General features: G+C 36.6%; 1 long non-coding RNA gene across 1 annotated transcript; it reads left to right on the forward strand.

The window, feature by feature from the left end:
* The first annotated feature begins 700 nt into the window (after window positions 1–700).
* On the forward strand, window positions 701–7831 carry LOC107566884 (uncharacterized). The gene is made up of 2 exons (XR_001606567.1): window positions 701–821; window positions 6861–7831. It is a non-coding gene; the product is annotated as an uncharacterized lncRNA (long non-coding RNA).
* Window positions 7832–12527: the final 4696 nt, after the last annotated feature.

Genomic DNA, 12527 nt, shown 5'->3' on the forward strand with positions numbered 1-12527 from the left:
TTATTTATTAAAAAATCAACTTTTTTGCCATAGACTGCCTTGTAAATAGGATCAATTTTGATTTAATATTTCAGTTAATGTTGATTTAATGACTACTAGTTAAATTTAGGAGCCGTTTTTGCATGAAAATCTGACTTTTTTATTGTCAAGCTATTTATATGAAGCCACAGTCTTGTTTCAGAAGATTTGTAGATGTGGCAAACAGTGGAGACAGGGCCAGCTGTTTGACAGTAAATATGAGGTTCCTCCCCATTACCCATCATTACTACTCCAATTATCACCTCTCCCAGAGATCCAAATAAACTCTGCCTGCCCCCCATTTCATATGTTACGTTCAGCAGCGCTAATGAACAAGTGATGAGACCCCGTACGAACCACAGCTCTCCTGCAAGACAGCTCCAATCCACAACAAAAACATAGAACATCAAAAATGTGAATGCAGGCTCTCACATCTGTTAAACACTGAAGATCTTATTGGAAGCTCATCGAGTGCGAGTTCATTTGGTCCGACAGCTGTGAGCCCTAATGACGATCATGTATTTCATGAACTCCAATTGTGTCAACACTCTTCTGATAGGCTAATCAACTTAAAACAAATGAATTAGACGGCTGGCTGGACCGAGTCGTTGATTTCAAGGCCCCATGAGGAGGCGTTTTTAATCAGGTGTGTGCATGTTTGTTTGTGTGTCCGTACCAGGGGAGAAGCCGTACAAGTGCTCATGGGAAGGCTGTGAATGGCGGTTCGCAAGAAGCGACGAGTTGACAAGGCACTACCGCAAACATACCGGCGCTAAGCCTTTCAAGTGCAATCACTGCGACAGGTGAGACTCAAAACTCCAGAGAATCACCTATGTGACGCCTACAAATGCTAGCTGACATGTCACATTTTGTTACACTTCATGTTATAACTTCATATTATACATTACATTATAATAAATAAAATGAAGTGAATTTATTTCATTTTTTAACCTTTTTCATTCTTGTATAATTGTTGTACATGCAATATGAATGAGACTACATGTAATATTAATTTCTAAAATGCAAGACAATTTAATGGTGACCAGCAACTAGACCGTTTCACTGTACATATTAATGCAAAAATATTATATATTTACAATTTTAAAAAATACCATTTTGTAATACTAGTTTGTAATGTTAAAAATAAAAATGTACACATTAAACAAATGTTTAAAAGAGAATTCTATTTAGTTGCACTTCTACTATCATATATATATATATATATATATATATATATATAGGTGCATCTCAATAAATTAGAATGTCGCGTAAAAGTTCATTTATTTCAGTAATTCAACTCAAATTGTGAAACTCGTGTATTAAATAAATTCAATGCACACAGACTGAAGTAGTTTAAGTCTTTGGTTCTTTTAATTGTGATGATTTTGGCTCACATTTAAGAAAAACCCACCAATTCAACCATCAACCATCTCAACAAATTAGAATACTTCATAAGACCAAAAACAAAACAGTGAATTGTTGGTCTTCTGGAAAGTATGTTCATTTACTGTACATGTACTCAATACTTGGTAGGGGCTCCTGTTGCTTTAATTACTGCCTCAATTCGGCGTGGCATGAAGGTGATCAGTTTGTGGCACTGCTGAGGTTCTATATTTTGCTGTAGTGTGTCAGTAGGAAATATCAGTTTACATTTCTAAACATTTGCCGTTAATTGTAGTTATCCAGTTAGATTTTTGTTTGCACAAGGAGTCTGACAACAGTCAGTGTGCTCCACACAGAGATCTGATCCCACCATCATCCAGTCCATCTGAAATTATATGAAGAAACAGAAAAAAAACTGAGACAGACTAAATCCAGAAGAACTGTGGCAACGTCTTCTCCAAGAAACCTTCCTGCAAAGCTACAATACTGTGAAAAGTTTTAGGCACTCGTGTAAAAATGCTGTAAAGTGAGGATGCTTTCAAAAATAATGTCATAAATAGATTTTATTAATCCATTAACTAAGTCAAATCAACATTTGGTGTGACCAACCTTTGCGTTTAAAACAGCTTTTGTCCTAGGTCCACTTGCGCATAGTTTTTCAGGTAGCTTTGCAGGTAGGGTTCTTGAAGTATCTTGGAGTCATTGACACAGTTCTTCTGGATTTAGTCTGTCTCCATTTTTCTGCTTCTTCATGTAATCCCAGACGGACTGGATGATGGTGAGATCAGATCTCTGTGCGGAGTACTGGCTGTTGTCAGACTCCTTGTGCATACAAAAATCTCACTGCATTATTCCAATTAATGGCAAAAGAAATGTTTAGAAATGTATTTATATTATACATATATTTTCTACTGACACACTACAGCAAAATACAGAAATAACTGACTTAAAACCATTTTTGTTGGTGAAAATACAAATAATGGCCAAAGACTTTTGCACAGTAGTGTATATTGTAATACTATTTTGGATTTTTAATAATAAATACAAATCAGCCTCATTTAATTCTTACTAAGCCTCATTTAGTTCTAGCACCTTGTGGGGATTTTGGGAATTCTTGGTCAACAATTTTTGTAAACTGATTTATATCTTAAACATTATTTTTAATAGCAAAATCTAACACAGGTGTCCTGAGTCTAAAAATGTGATGAATAGTCTGAAATATTTTCATTTTCAAATCTCCATCTAAGATGGTCCACCTGTCACCTGTGCCGCTAGATGTAGCTTAATGATTAAAAACATCTGCTATTCAGACAATGGTTTCTTTGTATTCACCAGATCTTGTAAATAAGCTTGAAACTGAACATGGTGAGTGACAAGTAGAGTCATCTGCCCTATTTTGCCCCAATTACATTTACTCACATTAGTGTTGGGGAAGCTAAAATGTCCTAAAATATTTTGTTTCTTTTTTTATGCTGCATATTGGGAAGTCCAGTTTATTCTAGTGAATCAGTTTGTCTGAACGGGCCAGCAGACAAACTCATTTTTTAATATATAATCATTATTTATACATAGTAGGTTCCTAAACTATTGCATAATATTATTTATATGAAGTACTTACTGAACTAGTGCTTCTTGACTTGAGTGCTGTGTTTGATAAAATAGATCACCAGATTCTCATAAATAGATTAAGTGATTATGTTGGTCTATCTGGAACTTGGATTGGTTTTGAATTGGTTTTTATCATACCTTAGCGGATGCACATTTGTAGTATCTATTAATAATACCTTGTCTGAACATACAAGGTATCATGGGGTTCCTCAGGGATCAGTTTTAGGACCACTGCTTTTTAATCTATATTTGTTACCTCTCTGTCACATCATCAGGAGGCATGGTATCACTTTTCATAGTTATGCTGATGATACAAAGTTGTATTATATCCGTGTCTCCTGATGATCCTGTTCAATTTGATTCACTTGCAAATTGCATCCAAGACATAAATGACTGGATGTCACAAAATTTCTTACAACTCAACCAAGATAAAGCGGAAGGTTTGATTATTGGATCAAAAGCGCAGAGAAATGGACCCCTAAGCTAAATATACTAGGATTAATCCCAAGTCAAGTGGCAACAAACTTAGTTGTCTTTGATTCAGATTTTATGTATATAATATTACCAAAATTGCATTTTCTAATCTGAAGAACATTGCTAAAGTAAGTCAATTTCTCTCTCTGAGCAATACAGAAAAATGAATGCATGCATTTATAACTAGCAGGCTTGGCAATTGTAATGCCCTCCTTGCGGGTCTACCAAAGAATACAATTAATCAACTACAACTAATCCAAAATACTGCTGCTTGAATATTGACAAAAGCCAAAAAAAAGAGATCACATTACACCTGTATTAATGTCATTACACTGGTTACCAGTTAGTTTTCGTATTGATTTTAAAAATCTCTTATTAGTTTATAAGGCATTGCATGGATTTGCTCCAGACTATCTTTCAAAAATGCTCACAGTATATGAACCCAGAAGGACTCTCAGATATTCAGATTATTTTCTTCTAACTGCACCTCATAGTAGAACTAAACAATTTGGTGATGCTGCTTTTAGCCGTTATGCTCCTCACCTCTGGCACAAACTTCCAGAGGACATACGATGTGCTGAAAGTATTAATAGTTTTAAATCTAAATTAAAAAAAAATATATTTTTTTTATTCTGGCCTTCCTGTAATGTCTTAAAAAGCCTTAGTATATTTTGTTTTTTTCCCCTTCATTTTAATCTTTTTGTACTATACTTCATATTTTAATCTTATATACTTTAATTTTGTTCTTCTATTTTAATACATGAAAAGACATAAGACTATGACTCCTCCCCTTGCAATTTTCCTTGCCCTGTATCGTGCTCTTTTATTGGTTCATGTAATTTCCAGTCAAAACACATTTCACTCTAAGTCACAGACAAGGTCCAGACATTGCCGCTTCTCTCAGATTGAGTAGTTGATTATTCACTCTACGCAATTGTCACTCACGTGAACGAGTACTGATTTGCCTCTGATTTTGCGCTTTTGTCCACAACCTCCAGAAGACTGTTGGCGAGTAAAAATCAGGCCTAAAATCATGTAGTGTATACATGAAAACAGCTAAACCAGTTTGTTAGTTTAGTTCTAGCAATAACAGTACTGTCTTAGGCTGCATATACATTACATGGATCAAGTGACCTAATTTTTTTTTTCCTCCAGTGTGGCACAAATCAGATATATCCCATGAACGTGTAAGCAGGAAAAAAGCACATGGATTCCGATATTCTCAGATTGATTTCAGGCCTCTTTTATGTGGAAATAAATGTGATATGAACCAGATACATACATTTGTGTCTGCCATGTAAGCGGACAGATTGGATATTCCCCTGTCAATGTGAGTCGTACGTCACTGAAAAAGCAACTGCGGCGAATTATATAAATTCAGGTGGACACCAATCACGTGATCACATGACTCTTTTCAATGGCACAATGGATGACGAAGTCTCAACCTAGTGGAGATAGTCTGAGGTTTTATTTCTTTTGAGCCTTTGTTCAAGCAAAATCTTGTATTATCATTTCATCTGCATTCATTGCAAATGGCGTCATCTTTGCTTCCTTTTCAGCCTAAAGTTTTCCAAGTCAGTACGTCTAACTTGGGTCGTTTTGCCAAGTGTATAGTGTAAATGCAGATATTGAATATGGGTCACTTTTAAAATAAGATGTTAGTTGGTTCTCAAAAAATGTTTGATACAGTCAACAAGTCAGAATTGGGCATCAAGACCTGCAGTGTGAATGTGGCCTAAGGACGAAATTCGTTCGGACGGTGCTGCGAAAAGGAGCGGGAGCAGGATATGACATCATGCGCCAAAATATCCTCACTAGTCATAATTATTTTTTATTTAAGTGATTACAATCAGTCACAAGTATAGTTAATCAAGTACACACACGCACACATACAAATCTCATGTAATAAAAAAAATCACATCAAATTACACGTTTCACTTTTCAAACATGCCATCCGCTCCTGTTTCCCTTGCCACCGCAAACCAAGCCGCTTCTCTTTTTATGGGATTTTTGTAATCTTTTAAAGTTGTTGAATAAAGCAAGATGATGCGACACTGCTAAAATTAGCGATTCCTCCATTTCTGTACCGAGAGGACACTTTATGAGGTTTTGATCTTCTATTGGTCTCAGGCATTCACAGGATGCAAATTCGCAGGTCAGAGTTCACCAAAATTGAACTTTGCTACACAGCGAAATGAGAAATATCTTCGCACGGGCTTGCGTTTCCGCTTTGACACATTCGCATGCGTATGAATGGAAGTCAATGGAGCGAAAAGTCTAGTGTGACCGCGGCTTAAGACATTACTAAACTGAAAGATTTGGGATACTCCACACAAAAGCTGTAATTAATGTAAATGCATGCTGGTACGCTCTAAATGTTCCAACAAACTTTACATTTTTATTTCATGAAATAAACTAAACTAAAATATAAAAAGTATGCATTTCCATTTGGGTACAAAGCTAAGCACGTAGATCTGTGCTTTCTTTCAGAACATTTTAAATTTGGGCACAGTGCCTGCGAGACTGTTGCCTCCTGGTATTGACCAAGAGCTTCCACCTCTGAAGTGAATCTTAACTTGTCTTCGCTTTGATGTATAAATAGGTCCTTCATGCTTGTTAGACTTGCTCATCTCACTTTGAGCTCAGCTCCGCCCTCTCTTGTCATCCTGGCTGCTCATACACCTTGGGGAATCCATTCTGTTGTTGTCAAGGGAGCCCAGGATTACCATTACAATGATGGAGTTGACGGGAACAGTGGAGAGCAGCATGTGGAGGGTCTCCCAGTCTCGTCTGAACAGTAAATACAGTAGACCAAGACGCTAGACCTGTAGCCTTGGCCCTCAGGCCCATTCTTAATCCGGCCCGACAGTGTCCGGACCCCCTGTCAGGACAGCGGGGTGGGGGTGTGGAAGAGGGTGGAGGTACACCAGCTGGTTTGGTGCCTCCTGGCAGTGGCTTGATCTGCCATCTGTCCGACCCTGCCAAAAACACACCCCTTGATTTCCCAATTTCCAGGACAGGTGAGACTTAACATGAAAAAAAATTATTAGCAAGAATATAAAATAAAAGTTGATGATTTTAATTGTTAAAATGTTAATTTTAATAAATGTATTATTGGGACGACCACATTTTTGTGTCGTATTTTTGTAGTATTGGTTAGCACCTAATACGCACATTAATAAACAACTAATCAATAGCGAATAGTGCTCCCTAATCTAAAGTGTTACTAAAGTTATTTAAGAGACATATAATTTAAAAAGTTGAAAGCTATTATATTCAATTCTTTAAAACTAAAATAAGTTCTCCTTAGATTCAAAAAGATCCATATTTCAGGTCACACAGGTTTCCTAATCAGTTATTTTTTTCTTTCCCTTTAGGTGTTTCTCTCGATCTGATCACTTGGCACTGCACATGAAGAGGCACATCTGAGGAGGAAGAGGAGGAGAAAGAGGCGGCAAAATGGCGAGGTGGAGAAAGAGACAGAGAGAAAGTAGAGGGAGAGAAAGAGAGGGATTATGGGAAGGAGTCGGATACCACTCAGGCCATTCGCTCATCCCACCAGAGAGAGGCCCCCCGTGAGGGAACAGGTCTTGAGGTTTGGTCGGCCACGTCTGACCATGAGGACGTAAATTTGGAGGTCTACAGATCTGAGAAGGTGGTACGACATCTTATGTCACTGAAAGACAATGTGCTTCAGTAGGTATTTGCCTAATACTTAAAACATCAATGACTCAATTTAGTTACTACTATTATTGTGTTCCAGTGTCTCCAAGATCCATTTAAAGCTTTCGTCAATTTTACATAGAGTACATCTTACACAGATTGTCACAAACGGACAAGCTACTATTGAACATTGATTTGATTTACTGCACTGTGTGGGACGTCTCCCGAATGCATCTCCTTGAGACATTTTGGAGAATATCATAGTGATAGGACGCCAATCCAAAGAGATGGATTTTTTATTTTTATTTTTTTTTTTCATTTTGAGTAAGGATTATCTTTCTGCTTCGATCCCGCCAATGCATAGCCAAGATCTAAATTGGAATGTCCATCCAGAGAAATCTGGATTTCAAAGGCAAAAGGCGACCAAGTGGAATCGCCTATTGCTCAAATGTGAACCTTACTAGGGGCTGTGGAGGAAACACTCTCACCTTCTTCGTAAACGGACAAATCTCTCTCTTTGACATCCCTCCCTGCCAACCAACTGCTGCGCAGCGACACTTTGTGACTTTTTATAAAGGAAAAAAAAAATTAAGGAAGAGATCTTTTTGAATGATGAATTTTTGCTTTTCTCCTGTGGATGTGTACAAATTAGAAAAAGATAAAGAAATAAAAATGGACCAAAAAAGAAAAACTGCCATATGCACAAGCGAAGAGTAGTGGATTCTATACTGGCACAGACGCATCTGAGGTGGGCTTCATTTCTATAGAAATGCAAACTTTTAGTGGCAAAAAAAAGAAGAAGAGCAATGTTGTTGTTGCACACGTTTTGAGCATTCCTCAACATTATTTATGACCCATGAAATGTTATCCCATAAACTTGGGTTCTTTCAGAATTTCTAGGACTAGCATGAAATGAGAAAAGTACCATGGTTTATCTGCGGACTTCACAACAGAACAATGACTTCCATCACTCATGGCAGAGATTTGCGATCACAAAGTTTAGATTTTGTAAATGCATCACAGAATGTCCCGAAAAACTGTCCGGACAGACATTTCTCATCAATTATTTTAGTTTGCACAGATGAAAGCATCATAAGAAAGATGTGTGTTGTGTGTTTTTCTGGTCCTAGAGGCGACATCTACATGTTTAGACTTTGTGGTGTTTTTTTTACTTACACATTACATATCTACCTTGTGTTCCTGGTAAAAACGGCTGTACAGTGTGAAAATTGTATAGTAAAAGTGAGGTTTAAATTACAATGTACAATCAAGTGTGGGATGGAAAGTGTTCCTGATTGTGGACGGCTCTGCACTTATGCAATCATTCAGACCACTGAAAGGCCTGATCTGCTCCAGATAGATCCCACTGTGGCTCATGCATAAAGATCTACAGAAATGCTTGCTGAAGGAAGAACTCGCATAAAATTAAAAATCTGTCATCGTGTACTCACCCTTGTGTCGTTCCGAACCTGTGCGACTTTCTTTACTTAGTGGAGCACTGAAGATGTTTTGAAGAATGCTCTTTTTCCTACAGTGAAAAACAGGAATAGAGGCTGTCAAACTCCATAAAATGACATGGAAGCACCATAAAAATAGTCCATGTGACTATATTGCAAGACTTCTGTGTTTGAAAACAGACCAAAATGTAACTTGTTATTCACAAGTCTTACTTTGTGCAGTAGCTCTTGAATCTCTTTCTCACTTCCACATTTTCAAGCTTTTAACAAACAATTACAAGACATGCAAAAAATTTGATTTTGGGACTTCAAAAGTGATGAAATGTATCTTCATGTATAAAGTTTGCACGAACATAGCTATAATACGTAATATTTCAGATTTCAATTTAAGTATAAGTTGTATGGACTACTTTTGCAGCTGAACTGTTCGGAGCTTCACTTATTCCTCTTCACTTTCATAATATTTGTTAAATATTACAAACGTTCTGCTGAAAGAAAGTCATACAGCTTTGGACTCAACATGAGGGTCAGTAAATTATGACAGTTTGCATTTTTGTGTGAACTATCCCTTTTTTCCAACATTCTGTTTTGTGTGCATTGTGGTGGAAACCACATTTGTATGATTGAACTCAGAGGCCCAGATCTGAAGATGTATAAAATGAGCACAAAAAATAAATACAATTTATTTGATTTATTTTTAACCATTTCATACTGTATATAAACATCAAGATGCTGATACTGATGCTTTGACTTATTCAAAATGTTCTAAACCCCTGAGATCAGATGCATAATCAGAATCAAAATTTAATTTTAGACAGCATAAACATTTGCATAGTAATTTTTTATTGCATATCGTGATGATTTTAACCATATGTGTAAATTTTAAATTCCATTTGGTTCATATCACCCAAAAATAGGCGATGGACAAGGATAATCATGTCTTGTTCAAACCGTCTGTCAGTTCCTTGTCCTTCTCACTCACTTGTCTAACATGGACCAACGGGAGGCACGTCTTACAGAATGGCAGTATGGGTAATGAGAAAGGAATTGGGCTCTTCCGGCAGCGGCTAGCCCCTCAATGGGGCGGAACGGAGTAAGACCACACTGGGGGTCGCATGCCACACTTATGCTGACCGGGAGATCTTATCGCAACCACCCGACACAGTCAATTTCACTGTGTAGCTGGGTGTCAGCTTACCTCCCTCCCTGGCCACATTAGTCTATGAAAAATAACAAAGACACAAGGTCACCGGAATCCAGAGCAGAGCCGTGCGCATCCGATGTCCTCAAGAGACCATTGAACGGGCCACTTCTCCAGCTAAAATCTAGTGCATGAAACATGCTTTTCATAGAGGATTTAAGACTGCAACCTGAAATGTTACAAAATTGTAGCAAACATGATCATGGGCTATGCAGACTAGGAATTAAAGCATCGTTTTATTCCATATTTATGGGCAACACAATCCAATATTTCCATTAATGAAACCTCTCAGCAACTATTAGAAGATCAATCCTGCTGATTATGTATGCACGATCGTTTCAGTTCGACAAAGAGTTACATTTGAAATAGATGCAAATAAGGACATCAGGTGTTTATTTTAGGTTCTGTGGCAAAAAGGGTAAAACACAAATGAGAAATAATAAATATATTATCACAGAACCTGTCAAAAACATGTTACACATTTCACCTCAAAAACCAAAAGAAATATTTGGATTAAGTAAGACTTTTTTCTGCATTGTCACATCATTACCCAATTCTCATTTAAATTGATATATGTTATTATATTATTATATATTATGTATTATTAAATTAAATTAAATTGTATATATATATATATATATATATATATATATATATATATATATGCAATTTATAATAAGTATACAATTTATATAATAATTTTTTATTTATATATGTGTGTGTGTGTGTGTGTGTGTGTGTGTTACTGTACAGTCTGTTGTACTGCTGTCATGCTGATATTTTTTTAACCAGTTTGTTGAGAAGTTGGGGATAAACCATCATGACAATATTGTCACAATGCAAAATAATTTTAATCGTCTTCTTTATAGGCTTAACAGGCAATTTTAGGTGAAATATGACCTAGGCATTTTTCATCAGGTTTTGTGAGGATTTACTATGTACTTGAATGCTCATGGGACAGAAACAAATCTTGTGCTAAATACTCAGAGAGCTTGTCAAATTTTTGCATTCTATGAATCAAGATATATGATCCTCACTAGTAGTTTTCCTTGTGGACTTTTGACCATTTGTTCACTTTAAGTGCACCTTTTTCCTAAAATCCTTCTTTAACATCCTCCAGCCGGACCAATTAGGCATGTTACTTTGGCAAAAAATAGCTAATGAGTTTGTCTTAATGGTCCTGAGAAACCCTACAGAGGAGCTCGTCGTATGCTTTTTTTTTAGGGCTTATTTTATGTGCACTGTCTTTAGCTTCTCTCAAGTGTGCATAAACCTTGTATGTTACCCACTTAAACAGCTTTTAAATCGTACAGACAACTAACTGACCTTTTTGCTGTGGGATAATGCAATTATTTGTAATGCACACTTGCAGGTATGTTTTTACATTCTACAATGTAAAATTTACATCCTAAAGATCTGACATGAGCTGAGACACTACTAAACATGCAGGGAACACTAAATTAGAAGTTTGAATGCACTTCATATCTCGTGATACTATGATTAGTCCGTTTTAGAGGTCTGTACATTGTTTTTGGATTGACGCATTAGTCTGTACATTCACATTAGCAGCTGGTCTCTGTTTGCTCACTAGACATCTGAAGCATTGTTTTCTTTATACCCTTCCATTGCTCAAAACGCTGTGCTAAAAGCTTTCAAATGGATGGTATGAAGCTGATAAACAGAGTGCTTTCCAGTGTTTGTTGCACGTAGTTTTCCGGTTAAAGGCTTTTTTCCACACTTCCTGCTGTAAATTAAATCTGTTCCAATCCCTCTGCTTTTCGCAGGCATTTCATGCTTTCCACTTTGCTCCTATATTTATGCCGATTTTTATTTTTATTGATTTCTTTTGTTTTGTTTGTTGTAAAAAGTGTTTGCATATATTATTTGTATTATATGATGTTAGTATGATTGCTGTGCATCAGCAGAGAGAAAGAAAAGCAAAAATCTTCAGATTTACTTGCATAGTCTCTTAAAACTTAAACTAATGGCTCCATTGTAGCTACTTGATTCTTAATTACAACCCGAAGATGCTCATGAATATATATATGTCTTTCTCTCTGTCTGTCTGTCTCCATCTTTCTCTGCTACTGTAGTGTATCTCTCTCCATCCCTCTCTCTCTCTCTGTATTTTCCATCGCACACTGTGTTGCAAATTTGGAGCGTTGATAGCCAAGTTGATGATTTCTCTTCCATTTATTAAGCCTTTGCCTGTGACAAACAGATAAAAGGCTAATTCAATAACTAATGGATAATTAGGGTGCAATTACGTACAAGAAAATGGCCTTGCACAGTGTATTAATTCTGCAAATGTATTCGGTATGGGTTATTCCCAAAAGGTTCCTCATCTATAACTAATGTACATAATTGAAACGGGCACCCTCATCTTACGATTCATTCACTTGTATCTGTCTGACTTATTGCCTATCATTTTACAATTATACTGACATGATGGTTCATGTCTAGAGTGCTTTGGGGACTGGAAATCCATTTGCAATAGAGAAAAAATCTCTGAATATGATGCTCCTTTCACTTGAAGGGTGAATCACACGAAACCTGTCTAGATCATGTGCAGGTCATATTTCACCCCAAAATCAAGACAAAGAAAGAAAGAAATTAGATTTTGCTTTGTGAAAATGAAGACCATTACAGAATTTGTTTCATTAAGCACATTTTAAACCGCAGTTCTCATTACCACACTACAAAACAATCTCATTCTCATTACT

This window comes from Sinocyclocheilus grahami, unplaced genomic scaffold (assembly GCF_001515645.1).
Source record: "Sinocyclocheilus grahami isolate Dianchi unplaced genomic scaffold, SAMN03320097.WGS_v1.1 scaffold1109.1, whole genome shotgun sequence".
Lineage (NCBI taxonomy): Eukaryota > Metazoa > Chordata > Actinopteri > Cypriniformes > Cyprinidae > Sinocyclocheilus > Sinocyclocheilus grahami.